The sequence below is a fragment of the Euprymna scolopes genome, chromosome 22 (assembly GCF_053919585.1).
Source record: "Euprymna scolopes isolate OS-2025 chromosome 22, ASM5391958v1, whole genome shotgun sequence".
NCBI classification, from domain to species: domain Eukaryota; kingdom Metazoa; phylum Mollusca; class Cephalopoda; order Sepiida; family Sepiolidae; genus Euprymna; species Euprymna scolopes.
The window spans coordinates 109504172-109516062 of record NC_136503.1 but is presented as its reverse complement, the minus strand read 5'-3'; the positions used below and the strand labels follow the sequence as shown (position 1 = coordinate 109516062).

Sequence of the window (11891 nt, the reverse complement as noted above, 5' to 3'; positions counted from 1 at the left end):
ATATGCACGCAGGCATATACAGGCGTGTGTGATTGTGTGTGAGTGTGTGCTATACATGGGGAAAGAAAACCATAAAAAAAAAACATAAAAACCTTCACCAAATGGACCAAAAGCCTCTTTGAACTTAACTCTGACCGGACACTACCAACACTTACGGTTGGGGACAGAATGTCTGATACCACCTCACTCTGAAAAACACATTTCGTATCAGCAGATGTAAAAATAACATTTCAAAACCCATTTAAAAAAAAAAAACTTTTTACAAAAATATCTGAAGAGAGTGAACCTAATATTGAAACGCGTTATAAAAATATTTTAAAATAAAAATATGATAAAAGGCTGAAAAAAAAACACAATTGTTGATGGCTACACTCTTTTAAATATACATTTTTTTCTTTCGTTGGAACTACACAACTATCACTTTATATATAAATATATATATATATATATATATATATATATATATATATATATATATATATATATAGGGCTCTACGGACAAATTTATCTTTAGTTGACCTTTGATAACTAAATGTTTTCGTTTACTAGCTAAACCTACATGATTTTTAGAATATGACATCTTCATTCTATGACGGGTACGTACATCATAAAGACTTTTTGTATTTTTTTTTTATATTGATATTTGAAGGTAAAAACATTCGAATTTCCTGAGATGTTTTTTAAACAGCCTTTGTTAAAAAAAAAAAAAAAAGTTGAAAAGATATTTTTCACTCAGTAGTGAGCTTTGCAAGAGTGTCGGTGAAGAAAAAATGCACTCGCCAAAAGATAAGCGTTTCAATATTTCTAGTCGTCACTTTAAAAAAAATCACTCGCAATGCGACTGTTTCACTTGCAATGTAGAGCCCTGTATACTGTTATAGAAAACGTCTATAAGAGCAAGGAGTATTGCAGTTATGAAAGGCTCAATAGGTTTTGTTAACCTAGAACTATATATAGAAAAGGTGAGGAGTTAACAACGACTATATTTCATTCCTCGCATTGTGATAGCCTTCTAAATCTCTACTACATACCTATCCCACACAATGCTTCAAGCAAACTACATATCAATCCAGATATATATATATATATATATATATATATATATATATATATATATATATATATATATATATATAGTGTTATAGACAACATCTACAAGAGAAAGGAGTATTGCAGTTATGAAAAACTCCATAAGTGTTGTTAATCTAAGACCTATATATATATAGAAAAGGTGAGGGGGTTAATGATTGTGAAATTATCAAGTTTACATGGAGGGAGGGGGGACATAACAAAATCCAATTTTTTCATGTACGACTGTTTATGAAACGATATCCTTTTTATTTATTTGATATTTACAAATAAAAAATATAAAAGCATCGAGAAATAATTAAAATATTTCTGGACATCGTCTCCTCATCAGCATAAAATGTGGAGGGGGGAGGCAAAGACTTCAAAATTTATTTTGTCTTTCTCTTTTTATGTGTTTGCCCCCCCCCCACACACACACACACATTTTATGCTGATGAGGAGACGATGTCAAGAAATATTTTAAATATTTCTTGATGCTTTTATTTTGATTTGTAAATATCGAATAAATAAAAGGATATCGTTTCTGAAACGACCGTACATGAAAAATTGGATTTTGTTATGTCCCCTCCTCCATGTAAACTTGATAATTTCACAATTATTAACCCCCTCACCTTTTCTATATATATATAGGTCTTAGATTAACAACACTTGTTGAGTTTTTCATAACTGCAACACTCCTTTCTCTTGTAGATGTTGTCTATAACGCTATATAATATAATATTATATATATATATAGGATCGATATGTAGTTTGCTTGAAGCATTGTGTGGGATAGATATGTAGTAGAGATTTAGAAGGCTGTCACAATACGAGGAATGAAATATAGTCGTTGTTGGTAAGAGAAGACGAGAACAAGTGGCGATTTACAAATCAATAAGTACATACATATATTTTATATATACATATATTTATTCAGTTGTATTGGTAAAACGTCTTGTGATGTCTGCGACAAATTACATTATTAATTTCGGAAAAATTCCCTTTTCAAATGGAATTCAAAATATATGTATATATAAAATATATGTATGTACTTATTGATTTGTAAATCGCCACTTGTTCTCGTCTTCTCTTACCAACAACGACTATATTTTATTCCTCGCATTGTGACAGCCTTCTAAATCTCTACACACACACACACGCACACACACATATATATTAAGGAAGTTCACTGTTTAAAAAGTACTGTTTGGTAATTTAAATTGAAAGTGTTTTTTTAGGCCAGACAAGTGCAAGATTTTTTTTTAATAAACACATTTGTTCATTAAAATTAGATTCTTTCAAATTCGAATCCTAAAACATTTTTTTTCAAAAAGTGTGTTTTATTTAATTGTTTTTTAATGTTTAAAAAAGCAGTTTATATGGCAATTTAAAATTATATATATATCGCCCCATTAGCCTCCTCCCGCTTTTCGCCAAAATATTTGAGTCCTTAGGTGCTGGACTAGGGCTTGATTAACTAACAGCTGCTAAACTCCTGACTGACAAACAATATGGATTCAGGCAAGCCCGTTCAACAGCAGATATCTTAACTGTAGTTTCTGAACGTATATACCGTTCATTGGATAAAACAGGGGAGGGTAGAGCGGTGGCCCTCGATACATCTAAGGCTTTTGACAGGGTATGGCACGATGGTCTTCTAAGGAAAATTAGATCATATGGAATCACTGGAAGAATTCATAATGTAATTAAATCCTTCTTAAGTAATAGAAAATTCAAAGTTGTCCTCGACGGTCGTACATCCAAACAATATGACATAAATGCGGGAGTACCTCAGGGGTCTATCCTTGGACCTCTATTATTCCTGATATTCATAAACGACCTCCCTGATAAAATTGTTTCGGAGATGGGTATATTTGCCAATGACACCACTCTCTATAACAGATATGAGGGGAAAACAAATGAACACATATCCAAGGAAATGGCAGAAACACTAGAGGATGACCTCCAATCCGTAGTGGAATGGGGACAAAAATGGTTGGTCACATTCAATGCTGCTAAGACTAAGCTTGTTTCCTTCAAAAACTACAAGAAACCTTCTCTACCACCAATAGCAATGGCCAAGAACACATTACCTGAAAGTAATTCTTTTAAACTCCTCGACCTAACGTTTACAGGGAATATGAACTGGAATAGATACATTGAGAGCATTGCCAAGGCTGCTGCAAGGAAGGTTGGCTCCCTCTACCGTGCTAGAAAACTACTTACGCCTGACAGTATCCTATACCTCTATAAGGCAACCATTCGCCCATGTATGGAGTACTGTTGTCACATCTGGGCTGGTGCATCTGCTTCTTGTCTCTCGCTCCTGGACAGGGTTCAAAAGAGAGTCGCCAACCTGATAGGTCCTGAACTGTCATCTAGGCTTCAGCCTCTGTTCCATCGACGAGATGTTGCATCCCTCTGCCTGTTCTACAAATACTTCAATGGTGAATGCTCTGACGAACTGCAAACACTTGTACCTCCCCGACGTAACTACCCCCAACAAACCCGACAAGCTACGAAGTCTCATCCCTTTACAGTAGAGATCCCTAGGTGCAAGAAAGCCTTTTACTCCAATAGTTTCTTCCCCAGAACTGCGGGTCTTTGGAACTCCCTTCCGGGATTCTGCTTTCCCAACTGCAACGATATGCAGAAGTTCAAGTGTAATGTCAACAAACATCTTTCTACTCATCTCCCTTCATAATGACCCCGCTAATTAAGTCCCTGATAGTAGCCCCCTACTTCAAAGTGGCACTGTGCCTTGTTTGGGGTGAAAATTGAATAAAAATATATATATATATATATATATATATATAAGACAGTGCTTTTTAAACAGTGGACTTCCCAAATATTTTTACATATGTACATGATCGGCGCCTTACACTGTATTGGACTTTAAAACCTCAGTTTCAAAACCATCTGAGGACATTAGTAATTGTTTGTATTTTTGAGATGAGGTGTTGGATCGAGAGGGGAGAGGGAGAAGTGAGAGAAAAGAAAAAAAGAAAGAGAAAAGTGATGGAGGAGAACTATAGCTTATATCTGTTGTTAGAATTGAAATAAAAAATTAAGAAGAGAGGGAAAGAAATAAAATTAAAATAATTTTCAATAAAAAGAGGAGATTGTTTGTTAAAAGGGGAAATATACACACACACCCAGACAGATAGACACACACAGACACATACACACACACACAAAGAGATAGGTATATATATTCTTAATGGTGACCTTATCTATTATTCATAGTTAATGGTTCCCATTGTAATTGTCTGTATTTTTGAGATGAGGTGTTTTCATTTATTGAGATTGTCGGACTGACTTCCTCATCTTGGTTGTTATTGTCACAACGTTTCGGCCGTTTTGCCCTCCGGCCTTCATCAGGTGTTTTGTATCGAACTGGGGAACCGTTTGTTAGGAGTCTCGAACCCAACCCTTTATTATTATTACGGGGGTACCGTGTTCGGACTCCAGCTAGGCTCTGGGACATAGTTGCTAGGACCTAGTGACATATAGCCGAGTGGTCCTAGACGTTGTATCAAAGTTTACAGTTACCCAAAGGTGCTGAGTTCAATCCTATATACTCAACAAATTTTTGATCTATAGGCGTGAAATTTGGTATATAGGGTAGTCAACCATGTAAAAAATTTTTAATTGGTTTTCATCCGGAAAAAGTGGTTGCTAAGGGGTCAAAATTGTATGATTTTAGATTTTGTTTGATGAATACGCGTGCGTGAATCGTTCACATGCTAGATTCCTTATGTTAAGGATAAGTAGATTTGAAAACACTTTTTAAAGATCCTGTCAAGCTTACCTTATGGTTATTGTACTTGATTCATTGTCTTTAGGCTTTGATTTCGATCTCAGCTGAAGTATTCTTTTTTTTTTATTTATTTACAAGGAGTGAACTGTTTAGAAAAAAACATAATACTCGCATGCACATGTCTCAGTTTCTGTATAAATGAAAATATGATATTTATGTGTATTTTATGACCGAGCAATGCCAGGTGACCTGCTAATATATATATATATATATATATATATATATATATATATATATATAACTACTTCATTTATTTACATAAATTTAATATACGAAAGTATAGATTTATGCGTAAACTTTAAGTATTTACTTCAAAAGTGCTCAATACGTAGATAGAGCTAGTTAGTAATTTATAAAATATATATGGCGATTAAGCTACACTGAATATTCTGCATTTCATCCAACTATAGGATTCGTCAGGCTTAAGCTACACTGAATATTCTGCGTTTCATCCAACTATAGGATTCGTCAGGCTTAATCGCCATATATATTTTATAAATTACTATATATATATATATATATATATATATATATATTCCACAGCCAGACAACGTCGTAGCTCACAAGGGCCATAACAGCCAACAAACTGGAAGTCCAAGACTCGAGTTTCGCCTTGATTTGGGCTCATCAGTTAGACACATCAAACTCTTAATTCAAAACCTGAGCCTCTTACATGCGAGGTGACCACTCTACTAAATGCATGCGAGGCAAGAATTCTATTAACTTAGTTGGTAGAGTGCTCGTCTTGCATGCAAGAGGCTCGGGTTTTAAATCCAGAGTTCAGATGTGTCTATCTGATGAGTAGGACTAGGACAACAGCATATTCTTTTCATTGTTTTGACTCTCGAGTGTGTATCCATTGATATCTTATATGCTTTTATATAGAGTGATGCGGTTCTCGGTTGATTGTGTCTAACTGTGTCGGATATATACTCGAGAGTGAAAACAATGAAAAGAATATGCTGTTATCATAGCCTTACTGATGAGCCCAAATGAGTGCGAGACTCGAATCTTGGACTTCTGGTTTGTTGGCTCTCATGGCTCTTGTGAGCTGCGACATTGTCTGGTTGTGGAAATAATTACACATTCTCTCACATTCTGAAGATATATCTATCTATCTATCTATCTATCTATCTATATCTATCTATCTATCTATCTATCTATATATATATATATAGAGAGAGAGAGAGAGATAGATATGTGAGGGAGAGAGAGAGTGTGTGTGTATGAGTGATAAAAATAGTTTGAGATTAATCATTTGACATATAAATCAATGATATATATTTAATCGATTGCAAGATAGCTGTGGCCTTTATTAAGATTGAAAGTTCTGGATCTCATTGGATTGCAACATTTCAATTATTTGTATGTCGTTATTTAGTTTTTTCGCTTTTTGGTAACTCACTCAGGAAAGGTTCTTTGAAGCTTTGCAAATGGCACCAGATAATTTTCTGAAATGCCAGGAAGAAATCAATGCCGACAATTTATGGGTTCCATTTGACTGCTCATCCTCATAGAATGGAAATGGCAGTAGGATATCTTGTATTCTTGCACCAGACCGTCTGTCTGCATGTGTGGCTCATCCCCAAATTTTTCTCTTTTAAATGTCTGGATTGTCGGCTACGTTGAAAAATCCATTTGATGTTTATTGCATTCAAAACACGGTTAACCTATTTCTAAGATGGGAACCACGTTAGGCGAGCCACACCTACTGTAAGAATTTCAAGCCAGAGATGTGAGTTCTTCACTTTTATAGAAAAATTTGATTTTTTGTATTTGGGAAAAGCATAATTACAGGGTTTGCGTTTGTACTAGTGATGGGACGATTCCAATATTTTCCCCAATTCTAATACAATTATCAATTCTGTTCTAAATTCTAGATTCCAATAAAATTGCCAGTTTTGTTCTAAATTCCCGATTGTCATACAATTACCATTTCTGTTAAAAATTTCAAGTTTCAAGTTCCAATGCAATTACCAATTTTGTTCTGAATTCCCGATTCTGATAGAATGACTGATTCTGTAATAAATTCCTGATTCCAATACAATGACTAATTCTGTTACAAATTCCTGATTCCAAACCATTACTGATTCTGTTATAAATTCCCAATTCCAATACAATTACCGACTTTGTTCTTAATTCCTAGTTCTGATACAATTACCTTTTTCTGTTCAAAATTTTCTGATTCAGTCATAATTTAAAATTTTGTCCTAAATTCCCGAGTCTATTACAATGACTGATTCTGTCCTAAATTACTGATTCCAATACAATAACTATTTCTGTTCGAAATTCCTGATTCCAAAAAAAATTACCCATTTTGTTTTAAATTCTCAGTTCTTATACAATTACCAATTCTGCCCTGAATTCCTGATTCCAATACAATTACTGATTCTGTTCTAAATTTCCAATTCTAATACCATTACTGATTCTGATATAAATTCCGGATTCCAATACAATGATCCTGTTACAAATTTTCGATTCTAATACAGTGACTGATTGTGTTTTAAATCTCCTTTTCCAATACAATTACCAATTCAGTTCTAAATCCATGATTCAGATGCAATTACTAATTCTGTGATTAATTCCCAATTTATTGTGTTGGTATTAGAGAATTTAGAACAGAATTGAATATTGTATGAGAATAGGGAGTTTATAACAGAATTGGTAACTGTATTGGAACTAAGAATTAAGGACAGAATTTTAATTGTATTGAAATCAATAAATTTAGAACAGAATTAGTCATTGGAATCAGAATTGAGAAGAGAATTGCTTATTAAAATGGAGTCGCGAATTTAAAACAGAATTGGTAATTGTATTGGAATCAGAAAATTAAGAACAGAAAATGTAATTGTATCAGAATTGGAAATTTATAAAATAAATGGTAATTCTATTGGAATCGGAAATGTAGTATTGGCATTCTGTTCTAAATTCTTGAGTCCAATATAATGACTGATTCTGTTCTAAATTTCTTATTCCAATACAATTACCAATTCTTATCTAAATTCTCGATTTCAAAAGCAGGCTCCTTCAGTCTTGGATAGACTATGGATACCCAGGAAGGATTGCTTGCACGTGAAATTTTTGTGGCAGGAGGTGCACAATCTCCAACCCCACCTCTCCTGAGACGACATTGTTAAATACCAGTGGCAAGTAAAGTACAGGACGACTGGAAACAAATGCCGAGATAAGCGGAGAGTAGATACAGCGCCTAGAATTCCCAAATGGTCACCCATATGATACTAACCAGGCTCAACGTTGCTTAACTTCGGTGATCTGATGAGAACCGGTGTGTCAACGCGATTACTAATTCTGGTCTAAATTCGGAGTTCCAATACAATGAGTGATTCTGTTATAAATTTCCAATTCCATTACAATTACTCCCCCGATTCTAAATCGTCAATTCGCATAGAATTATAAATTCTGTTTTAAATTAAAGATTCTGATATAATTACCAATTCCAATAAAATCACCAGTTCTGTTCTAAATTCCCAATTCTGATACAATTACCATTTCTGTTATAAATTCCCGATTCTCATACAATTACTGACTCTGTAATAAATTCCTGATTCCGATACAATTACTGATTTTCTTCTAAATTCCCAAGTTCACGACAATGGCTGATTCTGCTCTAAATTTACCGATTCCAATACAATTACCATTTCTGTCCTAAATTTTCTGATACCACTATAATTACCAATTCTGTTCTAAATTCCCCATTATGACACAATTACTGATTCTGTTGTAAATTCCTGCTTTCGATATAATTACCGATTCAAATTCTTTTTTCTAAATTTCTAAATATTTAGTTAAAAAGCATAGCTTTATAATTAAATATTTAGTTAGAAAGCTATACTTTTGATAAAAACCCATTTCATGTAAACGAAATAATGTCCTTGCCACGAAAAAATACCCGTCGTTTTTATGCTGTTACCTCGAACCCCAATAGCGCCTAAATTTGCATTTATTGTCCTATTTTCCTTTTATTTTTTGTATTCCACAGGTTCCAGTTTTGAGTGCCAGTCCTTTTCTATAGAGCATGCACTCCAACATTGGGGGTCATTGATATGATCTTAAACTATATCCGATGGTGAGGCCCCAGCTCGCGGGCGTTGGGGAGTGTGGAGCTACCCTTTAATTGCCATTGCTCCCAGGTCCACTCTGACCCAGAGTGGTAGTACCTGTTAGGGTCCCAACTATGGGTTAAATAGAAACCGACTTGAAAAAGAAAACAAATACAGGGTGAACAGGAAGTCCTTGGACCATTTTTAGTTTTAAAATTAAATATTGTTAAAATCACTTTTTCTCTTTTCGAATAAAGTAAGTATTTAGTCTAACTATTGATCTAATTATTTTCAACAAAAATATTAAAATAATTTTGTTTAAACTTTCAGAAAAATGAGCAAACGAGAGACCATAATTCAGCTTCATTGCGCGGGAAGGACAAACTCAGAGATTATTAAGCTCTTGAAAGTGGCTAAATCCACTATGTACCATGTTGTGAACAGATTTAAGGAACTTGGTACATCTGAAGATCGTCCTAGGAGTGGAAGACCTCGCACTGCTCGAACAAAGAAGGTGATTAAAGCTGTCCGAGAGAGGGTAAAGAGGAACCCGAAGAGATCTGCAAGACAAATGGCTAAAGGCATGAATGTGAGCGTGACCTCGATGAGAACCATCGTAAAAAACGATCTCCAGTTGTCCCCCTACAAGATGAGAAAGAGACAGTACCTCACACCTGCCCAAAAGCACAAGAGACTTGAAAGAGCAAAGCTTCTTCTTGGAGAACTGAAGGCTGGCACAGCAGAGCGAGAGATCGTTTTTTCTGATGAAAAACTCTTCACAATTGAAGCGACTGTTAACAATCAGAACGACAGAGTTCACGCAAAATCTTCAGCAGACATTGATGACTCCGTGAGAATAGTTTTCCGCCGACAAAAGCCGTCTTCCCTCATGGTGTGAGCTGCAGTCTCCAAATCTTGGAAGTCACCTCTGATTTTCGTGGAGCAGGGGGTTAAGATCAACACAGATCGCTACATTAACGATATTTTGGTATCAGCATTTGAAGAGATGAAGAAACACTTCAAAGATCAGCTTTTCACCTTCTAAAAAGATGGAGCACCATCCCACACCTCCAGAAAAACTCAGGACTGGTGCCAACGTCATTTTCCAAGATTCTGGAGTAATGAGATGTGGCCTCCTGCATCGCCTGATTTGAATCCCATGGATTTTTCGGTGTGGTCTTTGTTGGAGGCAAAGGTCTGTTCTGTTGCTCATCCAAGTGTTGATACTTTGAAGACATCTCTTCTGAGTGAATGGGCTAAAATACCTCAGGAAACGCTGCGTGCCTCGGTTGGGAACTGCAGACAGAGAATTGAACGTCTAATCGAAAGGAAGGGACATCACATTGAAAATAAATAATTTGAATTTATTCTTGGTTTCCTAATTTATAATTTTCATTCATGTTTAATTTATATTTTTGTAATTTTCTATTAATAAACCACTTTTGAATTGGTCCAAGGACTTTCTGTTCACCCTGTATATTCTATTAAAAATTTTTCTTAAAAATAACTGGATTCGGCGTTAAATAACCTGAAAAGGGTTGATATGCCGTAAAACAAACAAACAAACAAACAAACAAACAATCAAACCAACCGTGGGCACTTATTGCTGTGACTCTCCACGCCATTATTACAGGAGCTAATCCTTGATCTTTCTCGCCTCACTCACACTAGGTGCACTGGGTTCATCTCAGTCTGCTGCCAAGTTGTTTTGACATACACTTAATGTAACACTCCTGAAATTAATACTGGTTGACATAATCTTCAATTACTGGCGTAGGGTACAATACACAACACTTGTTCCAACTTCAAATGCAGATGCAGCTGTTACTTCCGCGACTTTCCAATAATTCATCTTTTCCATTCCTCTCTTTGGTGTTTTCTTCCCAAGAGATTATTATTTCACACACTCTTTACACTTCATGGATGCCCGTCATTTTGATTGGTTTCTTCATGATTAAGGGTTTGTAAATCAAATTGTCCTGAAAAGGACAGTTTAGAAGGTGTGAAGTTTTCAACAAAGGATGCCATGTGGAAAATATCAATTCATTTGTACATCATCAAGATCGCTATCATTCTCATCCCCCAGAAGCATCATCTACATCTACATCATCATCATCATCATCATCATCAGCAGCAGCAGCAGCATCTACATCAACATCTACATTATCGACGTCGTTGCCATTATCATTATCACCATCAGTTTAATGTCTGTTTTACATGCTGGCATGGGTTAGATGGCTTTTAGAAATTTACTTCCAAACTAAAGAACAATTCATGAAGGAGGTGTTAAATTTTCATCAAAGAATTTCATATGAAAAAAATGATCAATTAATTTTTACATCATCATCATCATTATAATCAGTTTAATTTATTAATAAGGAACATATATAATTTTTTTTAGTATATTTACTAAATTCGAAAAGATGCTCCTGAAGAAGGTCGAAGGTTACATTGGCCGAACCATTGTGAAAATGACCATCCAGATGAGAATAGTAGTCCAAATAATTAAAATAATACAAAAATTTGACCGCTTGACCTCTGTCTGCGGACAGCTTGGCGACTCTTATGTATCAGCTCTTGTCACTTTTGTGACAGGGCAAAAAATCGCTAGCCCGTAGATAGGTTTGTAGTTGTACTCAACTTCCCACCAACGATGGAGGAGAGGATCTTCGGGATGCCTATTATTCCTGGATCCATTTCTACTCTATTTCCACCAATAACTATTAATACGCTGTTATCTCACTGACTACTGTACACTCATTAACAGGGCTCTACAAACACATTGATCCTTAGTTTTCCTTTGACAACTAAATTTTTTTTTGTTTATTTGGCAAACCCACATGACTTTTTGGAATATGACGTCTTTGTACTGTGACGAATGCATACATTATAAAGATTTTTCTGTATTTTGTTTTTAAACAAGTGTAATTCTAAATATACAC

The 11891-nt window shown here is 35.0% G+C and overlaps 1 pseudogene; it reads right to left on the bottom strand.

The window, feature by feature from the left end:
* Positions 1 to 8084: 8084 nt before the first annotated feature.
* LOC145244015 (5S ribosomal RNA) lies at positions 8085 to 8199 on the bottom strand (annotated as a pseudogene).
* Positions 8200 to 11891: the final 3692 nt, after the last annotated feature.